This window comes from Muntiacus reevesi, chromosome 9 (assembly GCF_963930625.1).
Source record: "Muntiacus reevesi chromosome 9, mMunRee1.1, whole genome shotgun sequence".
Lineage (NCBI taxonomy): Eukaryota > Metazoa > Chordata > Mammalia > Artiodactyla > Cervidae > Muntiacus > Muntiacus reevesi.
The window spans coordinates 76,445,202-76,455,035 of NC_089257.1; positions in this window are offsets into that span (position 1 = coordinate 76,445,202).

Here is a 9,834-nt window from a genome sequence, read left to right on the forward strand (position 1 = left end):
TAACAAAAAAAAAAAAGAAAAAAAATAGAAAAAGAAAAAAAAGAAATAAAAAAAACAAAAAAAAATTAAAAAAAATAAAGAAAAAAAATTTAAAATATATATATATATATCTTGCAAGCTTGGTTTCTCACCACTGTTTCCTCTCCTCAACAATGCCATACTGATTTATTTTTCCATTCCTTTGTTTAGTGTCATTTCTAGAATCATTTCTTCATATGGAGAAGATAGATGCTAAAGTCTCTGATTACTAGCATGACCACAATTAAATTCCTTTCATCTTGACAGGAGAATGATCATTGGTTAGTGTAGGGTTCCTAGATTGCAGGCTTTTTTTTTTTAAGTAGTTTTTTGGAATGTTAGTTTGCTGTTGCTTCTACTATTATAAATAAAAAGGCTGATTCCTCATCCTGTGTAGGAAATCTGACTTTTTTTTTTCTGAAAAGTCTTTTTATCTGGAAGTTTGTGAGATTTTTCTCCCCAGCCTTAGAATTACCAAGACATGTCTCCTTTTTTTAAAAAAATCAATACTACCAGAAACTCATTGACTCCTTGTAATACGCAGACTCAAGTCTTTCATAATTCTGGGAAGTTTTCTACTATAATATAACAAATTCTCTGCTCCTATTTCTTATTGATTTTTTCTTCTAGGACTTCTTTTAAAATTACTACTACTACTTTTCATGTCAGGACTCCTAAATATATCTTATGAAAAAAATTTATTTTCTCATCATTTCTACTTTGCATTTTGGATTTATTTCTTGTTATTATTCTTCCAGACCCACTAGTCCCAATCAGCAAATGTTTGGTTTAGGAAATCACCTATTTGGGGTCAAGAAAGTCTCTTCCCTCCCCACATGCTGGGTATTCTTCAAGTGTATTTTATGATCCTTCTGTTCGAAAGTTCCTCTCTCCCCGTCAGCAACTAGTTCATTATGCAGTGTTATTTGTTCTGGCTGATCTTCCTTCTCTAAATTCTGGGCCCTGTTCACTGGGAGCAAGTCCTTCATGAGTTCCCAGGAGCTGAGGTGGGTTGTTGGGGGCCCTAAGCAGTGGCTGGATCACTGAATCTCTCAGAATCCACTGCTGTAAGATTCTCACTGGGGCTTCCCTGGTGGCTCAGCTGGTAAAGAATCTGCCTGCAATGCAAGAGACCCGGGTTCGATCCCTGGGTCGGGAATATCCTCTGGAAGAGGAAATGGCAACCCACTCCAGTATTCTTGCCTGGAGAAGTCCATGAACAGAGGGGCTTGGCAGACTACAGCCCATTGGGTCACAGAGTCAGACACAACTGAGTGACTATCACTTCATGTGTTAATTAAAACAAAGTCTGTAATATTAAGAGACTTTCTTGATGGTCCAGTGGTTGAGATTTTGCCTTCCAAAGAAGGGGGTGTGGGTTCAATCTTCTGTCAAGCAGTTAAGGTCACATACCTCGTGGCCAAAAAAACAAAACACAAAACAGAAGCAGTATTGTAACAAATTCAACAAAGACTTTATAAGATGGTCCACATCAAAAAAATCTTTAAGATTTTTTGTAAAATTGTAATGCTGAGACGCATTCTCCTCTCCAGCTGAGGACTGCTGTGGACTAGCCACTGTGGTGGGGAGAGAGGTCCCAGCCTTCTCTTCCCTCACTTACCTTTTATCATCTTCTGCCAGCTTGCCAGTGTCTCTAACCCAGCTGGCACCAAAGCAGGGGGATGCAAGAGCAGGGAACAGAGCGGGAGTTTTCACTCTAATGATGCTTGCCTAAGATGGCTTCGCTCTTTGAATTTGGCAAATGTTCGCAACTGACGCCTTCTCTTGTGCCTGGACAGGCGCCTGTGGGCTCACGCTCTCATGAGCTCTTCTGCCGTCTTCATCAGGCCACGGGGGTCTTCGTGTTGTATGTTCCACAACATGAACAAGAGAGTTTCCCGTGGCTTACTGGATGCCTTAAAGCACAGGTGTGTCTTCCGACTCATCACTGAAGACCCTTCGCTGGGATCCCCTCTGCTCGTCTCCTACTCATCCAATGCAGTCCTCTCGGACAAGGTTCAGACCAACTCCCAGTTGACTAAGTCACATTCCCACAATTGGAAACACTACACAGACACTTGATGCAATAACCTCTGAGAACGGAAATCAATCTCAAGGCAAGAACACGTTCTCAGTTGGTACCACCAGAGAAACTAGCCAAGCCAGTCAACTCTCCCAGATTTAATTTCCTAGGGAGAAGTTTTATCTCCCCAGAGGCAGGGAACAAACCAAGCTCTCGAAGTAAAATCACTGAAGATCCTCTCTTTTCATGGAGTTCACACCCCAAATCTACCTCCTTGAGTGGAGAGAAGGGTTTACAGCTTTGCTCTCTCCAAACAAATCTTCTCCTAGGTACGACTCTCAACCTTTTAGATCCTCAGTGTAGGGAGAGGTTTAAAATTTGTGTCCTATATAGGGAATAGACTTGTGGTTGCCAAGCGGGCAGAAGGTGAGAGAGGCATGAATTGGGAGTTTGGGATTAGCAGACGCAAAGTATCATCTGTAGAAAGGATAAACATTAGGTCCTATTGCATAGCACAGGCAACTATACGCAATGTCCTGTGACAACCATGATGGGAATGAATATGAAAAAGAATGTGTATGTATATAACTGAATCACTTTGCTCTACAGCATAAATTAACATAACATTGTAAATCAACTATACTTCAATTCAGAAAAAAAAAAAGAATTGTGTTCTGAGTTTTCAGTTACCTCCTTTTCCAAGTCCCCAAGGATGCCTCATCTCACTGTGGAATCTACCATCTACTGTATCTTGGCATCTCAATCATGATTTTTAATCTCACATCTTAATACAAATGATGTTTGCACTTGCCAAATTCATAGCCTGATTTCTAATTCAAATGTTTGTTTTGCACTTCCTTTCAAATGCTTTGAGACAAGTGGATTAGGAACAGTTATTTAGAGTAAAGGTCCCCAACCTCCAGGATCTAATGTCTGATGATCTGAAGTGGAGCTGATATTAATACAATAGGAATAGAAATAAAGTGCACCCAACCCACACCTCCCATCCCAATCCAGGAAAAAAATCATCTTCTATGAAACCGGTCCCTGGTGCCAAAAATGTTGGGGACTGCTGATTTAGAAATCACAGAGGGAAAAAAAAAAAGAAGTCACAGAGAATGTGGAGTATTTTATATTTCAAAAATATTTATATCACAACATCCTCAAATTGATTTACCCAAAGGAGAGACTAAACACTAACAAACACCCTTTTCTCCTCCTGGTTTGTACTGCTACACAGATATTCACAGTCTGGAGCCAGGCCACTCCACTGACAGAGATGATCCAGAATCAGGGCCACCTTGGTAACCACAGGAGCAGGCAGGCAGCGACATCAGAAGCCAGCATCGTGACTTCTGTTTGCCTAGTGCTGCTGCGCTGGAGGAAATCACAAGGTGGTGTAAGGAAAACATTATACAAAAAGCCTTTCATTCCTGTTGAGAGGTGCTTGGGAATGGTTTCTCAAGGAAGTTTCTTAATCCCCGCAGCCATTTTTAACCTTCAACTTGCGTTAATAAAAGGTATAGTAGAAAAGAACTTGACAATTTGAAAGTGATGTAAAGTAATAAGAAAGCAGATTCAAATAGATCTACTTTCTGTTTTTCATTATATTATATATATAACATATATATAAACATACACACATATGTATGTATATATAGGCTTCCCAGGTGCCTCAGTGATAAAGAACCCGCCTGCCAATGCAGGAGACCTAAGAGACATGTGTTCAATCCCTGGGTCGGGAAGATCCCTGGAGGAGGAAATGGCAATCCACTCCAGTATTCTTGCCTGGAAAAATCCCATGAACATAGAAGCCTGGAGGGCTACAGTCCATGGATTCGCAAAGAGTCGGACATGACTAGTGTCTCAGCACCAGCACATACATTCTCTTTAAGCCAATTGTTAGTTTTGGCTTTTAGTTTGACTATAAAGGCACCCAGCTGTAGGGTGGTTATGCCATCACCCCAGACTCAATCAGACTTGTATAAAATCATTGCATATAAACACAAGTTGGATGCAGTAGTTAGGCTGGCTGATGGTGTTTATTGATTTCTGCTTGAACTCTGCTTTTCCTAACACGCCACTTTTCTTCCAGCTACACTCTAGGCTCTCATATTCCCTCCTCACACCTGTTCTGCTCCATCATGACTTCCAGGTTCACTCTTTACTTTTCAGGGCATCTCTAAAACTGTACCCTGAAATAACATGCCACACGCCAGATTTATTATTCTGAATGCTAATGCATGTGATATATTTGGTCTAGAGCCTCAAAATATAACCTGGTGGTTTTACCCCACTAAGAAAATTCACAAGCCCCGTCCTGGTTACAAGAACTAGTACTTGGTTGGTTATTCTCTGGGCAAAGAGAAACAATTTTCTGGCTGCAATGATTATTAAAGATTATTAAAAAAAGAGGGACTTTCAAGAGAAGCTGAAGGGACGTCCCTGGCGGTGCAGTGGTTAAGATTTCACACATCTATGGCAAGGGGCATAGGAAACTAAGATCCCACATGCCTCACCATGTGGCCAAAAAAAAAAAAAATAATAGTAGTTAAAAAATAGAAGCTGAATGGCCCAGTCTATATGAGTTCCGGATATTTTGGCAGACCTGTCCCATTACTAATGATTAAGGGAGGCCTAACAACCCTCTCAAAGAAAATCCATGTCACATGAAACATGCAAAAATGAGAAAAACTCTACAAAGAAATGTCAGCTACCAGCCATCCAATACATTCATACCTTGACTCAAAGGACAGCACCCCAGCCCCGGGATTGCAGGCCACTGTTGATGGCTCCACAGGCCGTGTGTCATACAACTAGGACTCCAGGGTACGCTGACGTTCCTGGTCAGTGATGCAGAGGCCGTGTCTTGCCTCTCTGGAGACACAGCTTAGCTGCAGATGCAGGGCTGCTGACTTAGGACTGCCGACTCCCTGATCCATTAGGTCGCCCCTAAGTAAGTGTCTGGTCTCCAGGGAGTCCCTCCCAGGTAGGAGGAGGAAGGCTCAAACAGATGACCATAGTGCTTTAGCAGGACTGGCTTTAGAGGAAGACATATACACAAAACATCAAGACAAATCTTTCAAGTAACTCTTTTTAAAACAGTATTTCTGAGTTCAAAAATAATTCATCCAAAGACAAACATTTTAAAACTCATTTTTTGTGAGCTAATCGGCTGAGTGAATTGAAAAGTTGTGCGAATTGTGCAAAACCAATTGCTTCTGCAAATGGGTTATTCCACTTAAAACAAGTCTGACTCTTTGCAACCCTGAGGACTGAAGCCTGCCAGTCTCCTCTCTCCATGAGATTTCCCAGGCAAGAATACTGGAGAGGGTTGACATTTTCCTCTCCAGGGAATCTTCCAGACCCAGGGATCAAACCCAGGTCTCCTGCCTGCATTGCAAGCGGGTTGTTTACCGACAGAGCCACCAGGGTGTGCTCATACATGCCCAAACTATTTTTTACCAAGAGTAGCTATGAGAATGCCTGCTCTTACCAGGGTGACTCCTCTGCACAGCAAAATTGTGTGGTATTATTTAGCAGTGAAGCGCACCCCCTGGTGGACATAAGTAGGAATTTAAAATCAGTAAAACCTTTACATAAATTTCATTCCTATTTAATGTTTAAATCAAAGAATTAAAATTGAAGAGGGGATAGCTGCTTCATTTGGTGGGCCATAAGTGCTGTAGGATTGTAGAAAGCTTTATGTTAATGTCAAGGCTTTTTAGGCCTTTGTAAGGGTTGAGATGAAAAGCCATTTTAGGGTTTGGAACGGACAGGGTCTCTCAATCTTGGCATGATTGACATTTTGAGTTTGACAATTCTTTATCTGTTCTGGGCATTATAGGATGTTCAGCCGATCCCTGGCCTCTACAAGCCTATGTTAGTAGTACCACACCACACACACACACACACACGCATTGCTAACACTACAAATAACCCCTAGTTGAGGGCCACTGGAGTGGTAGGAGTAGAAGGATGACACGATATGATATGATATGATATCATTTAATAAGATCACTCTCTGCTTCTCTGTTGAGGCAGGCAACAGCTAGGCATGGAGATGGTAAAAAGCGGTCAGATTCTAGATTTATTCTGAAGTTAGAGCTGATAGAAATTTTGAAGGACAGATATGGAGTGAGAGGGGAAAAGAATCAAGGATGACACCCAAGATTTTGGCCTGAACAACTAGAATTACGTTGTCATTAACTGAGGTGGGAAAACAGCAGGAAGACCTGGCTCTGGAGTTGTCTGGACTTGAGGACCCAGGTCAGGAGCACACATCTGTGGATGTTAGCTTTGAGAGGCATTGTAGACACCCAGATGGAGATGATATTATTAGACAGTCTAGAAACCAGGAGCAGGAGGGACTGTTGCTCTAAGTTTGGGAGTCAGTAGCTTACAGATAATATTATAGATAACGTTTAATGAGCTTACGTAAGAAATGAAAAAAATTATATGTATTTATGAAAAAGGGTGATGTTATGGAAGTCGTGTGTCTTTGTATGCAGATGTTTTTCTTTTAAAAAAATGGTTTTATCTTAATGTTTCTTAATGTTATCCTTTCTTAATGTTTTCATTAGTGAATATCTGTAATTTATCATACTTCCTGCAATAACTTAATTACCTGGTTGTTTCTTCTAGATTGTGAGCTCCTGAGAATGAAGATCTATCTTGCATCTTTGTAGCAACTGGCACAGTGCCTGGCATCTAGTACATAAAAGATGTTTATAATTTAATAGGAAATTCACTCTTCTGAAAGGAAAATACCTGTACAATAAGATGACAGTCATTGAGAGTCTCAATTAATTCAAAGTTAGCAATAACTCAGACATAATTCTAGTTACTAAGATCTTTAGATTATGTGGCATTATCTAGGACTCTTAGCCACCAACACGTGCTGTAGGGAATCCTACAATGAAAGGGATATCATTTTTGCCTTGACTTCAACCAGAGTCTCAGCTTTTATTTGTTTTACATATTGGGGCTCTTGATAAGATTTTACTTGATAAAAGAAAATTAGTTCTATGGTTAAAAACTATGAAGTAATGAATCAATCCCAGTAATCTGTTGTCATCTGATTCATCAAAAGATGTGCTTGAAAACTGAAAAGGCAGTTTTCATGTTATCTTTTAAAAGTTTTAGTTGAAAAAATAAATAGCTTTAGTTGATTAAGTAAAAATTTGCCTAATCATGTTATATGTCTACTATGTGCCAGAGAATATGTAAAGGGCTTTGTATATTAATACTTTATCTTATTTAAATGTAACAATGCTATAAATTCTTAGTGATATAGATGAGGAAACTGAGACTCAGGGATAGTAATATACTCCCAAGATATCTAGTTAATAAATGGCAGAGTTGGCTTTGAAACCAGATTTGATTCCAAAAACAGTGGGCTCTACTGCCGTACATGTATGCCTAAGAAATGACTACAAGTGGTTTTATAATGCAGGAACTGCTTTTGTGATGAAGGTGAGGGGAGAAAGGAAGAATGAAAATAAGGATTTAAAATTATATTGTAACATGATCATAGCCCTCACAGATAATGCTAAAATACGTGTGAAACAGAAACACGAACGTCCCAGTAGTGGAATTGTGGGTGGTCTGTTTTCCCTTATTTCTACTCTTTTCTTGGTATTGTCCCTGATTTTTTCAGTAACGGTGTATTGTTTAAGGTGCACCATAATTCAGCAGAATTGATAGTGGTGGTAGTGGTGGTGGTATTTTTTATTATAAAAAAAAAAACACACTAAAATTGAATTGAAGAATATAATAACCTGCCATACACCAATTGCTCATTTCTGATAATTATTAACTACAGTCAATCCTGTTTCATTTATATTGCCATCCATCTCCCTCCCTATATTTGTTCTGAATCAAATATCAAACTGAATCAAATATCAAAAATCAAATACATTTCACTGTATTTTAGTAGGTGTCTTAAACATAGCTGCAATAAAGCCTAAAAAGTAAACATAATTCCTTCCTGTTATTAAATAACCAGTCAGTATTCAAATTTCCAATTGTGTCATAAATGTTACAAACTTTGTTTTCAATATTTGTTTTTTTGATTTAAGATTTATAGATCAGGTCCACCCATTGTGATTGGTTGATGCCTTCTTGGTACCTCTCACCTTGTATGTTTCCCCTTCAACTTCCCTCCATCGGCTTTTTCCTCCTTATAAACTACTGAATAATTGTGCCAGTACCATCCCTTTGGTGTCATTCAACAATATACGTTGTTCTCTTTCCTGTAAATTGGTAGATGCTCGATCAAATTTAGGTTTGATTCTTTTTGGCAAAATGACTCTATGGGCAGTAGTACATGCCTCCCTCAGAAAGCATGTGATGCAAAGAAAGCACCTCTGTGCATTTTGAGCAGCTCACCAATTTTAAGCATGATCAATGTTTATGATCTTCGTTAATTCTTTGGAAGGTGCAAAATGATATGGCAATTCCATCATTCCCTTTTCACTCATTAAGTGGAACTTGTTTTCTGTTTTTTAAGAAAAAGTGTCCCTCATTTACTGTTTGCATACCCAGAGGCATGGGAGTTTGTATGGGAACTGTAGGAAATACTGAATTACTTTATTTACAACTTTTCAGAATGATGAGCTAGCCTGCTAGCATCCTCCAATGGTGAGCAATTGGTGCTTCGGTTATTGCACAGGGTGTTTGTCTCTTCATTTAGTCTCATTTGGATCCTTGTGTTTTAAACATACTCAGTATTTCCACCCACTACAAATACTATTTTCTCTACTGATGTTCAAATTGTGCTATCTTCTGCCTGGCTCATGTTTTGAGAGTCCACTAAATTGTTCTTGATAGTTTCCTTGCTATCTGACAAGATTTGTAGGCTCTTTTTATACTTTTCCTACTGAATACGTCTTTTTTTTTTTTCATTTATTAGTGGGAGGTTAATTACAGTATTGTAGTGGTTTTTGCCATACATTGACATGAATCAGCCATGGATTTACATGTGTTCCCTATCCTGAACACCCCTCCCACCTCCCTCCGCATCCCATCCCTCTGGGTCATCCCTATTTCTTCTTAAAGTAACTTGAGTTTATGCTGGTAATTCTAATTAAAAACAGGATATTAAACTTATATTTATATAAAACTTATATCTCCTTTCTCTTTAGCCAAGAATCCTAAACAATGAAAGGAATAAATAATTAGAAAATTGCATTATTATTCTCTTGCCTTATTCCACAATGTTTTATCCCACACAATAATCTCAGAATGCTGACACTCTCACCAATAGGATTGTCAAGAGTCTAAGATGATTTTGGAGTTCTTTTTCACTTTAGGACACACCCCACTAGGGAGGTACAAATTACTGCATTTATAGCAATTATTATAGTTATCTGCTAGCTTTTGGCACCAACTGGCTATATACTTGGGTACATTTGTTTCATTTATGTTTTGTAACTTTGTAAAAATACTTATATGACTGCAAAGTCAAATCAACAAAACATGGTATAATCAAAGAATTTCAGCTTCCAACATTGTATTGTCCCTTCCAGCCTATTCCTACACCCATTCCTTATTGATAACCATTTAAAAAAAATTATGGTTAAATCTTTCGTTTTAAAAAATATAAGCAGACACTTGGATGTGTACAAGAGTGCATGTGTAGAGCCCTATCCTTCTTAAATTGTAACCTGCTTTTAACATATTTTCTTCTAGTTTGCTTTTCTCAATTAACAATTGAGAGAAATAGCTTCTGGAGAAACAGCTGAGTTATTTTTATAGCTCCATTATATATATATATAAACTATATACTATAG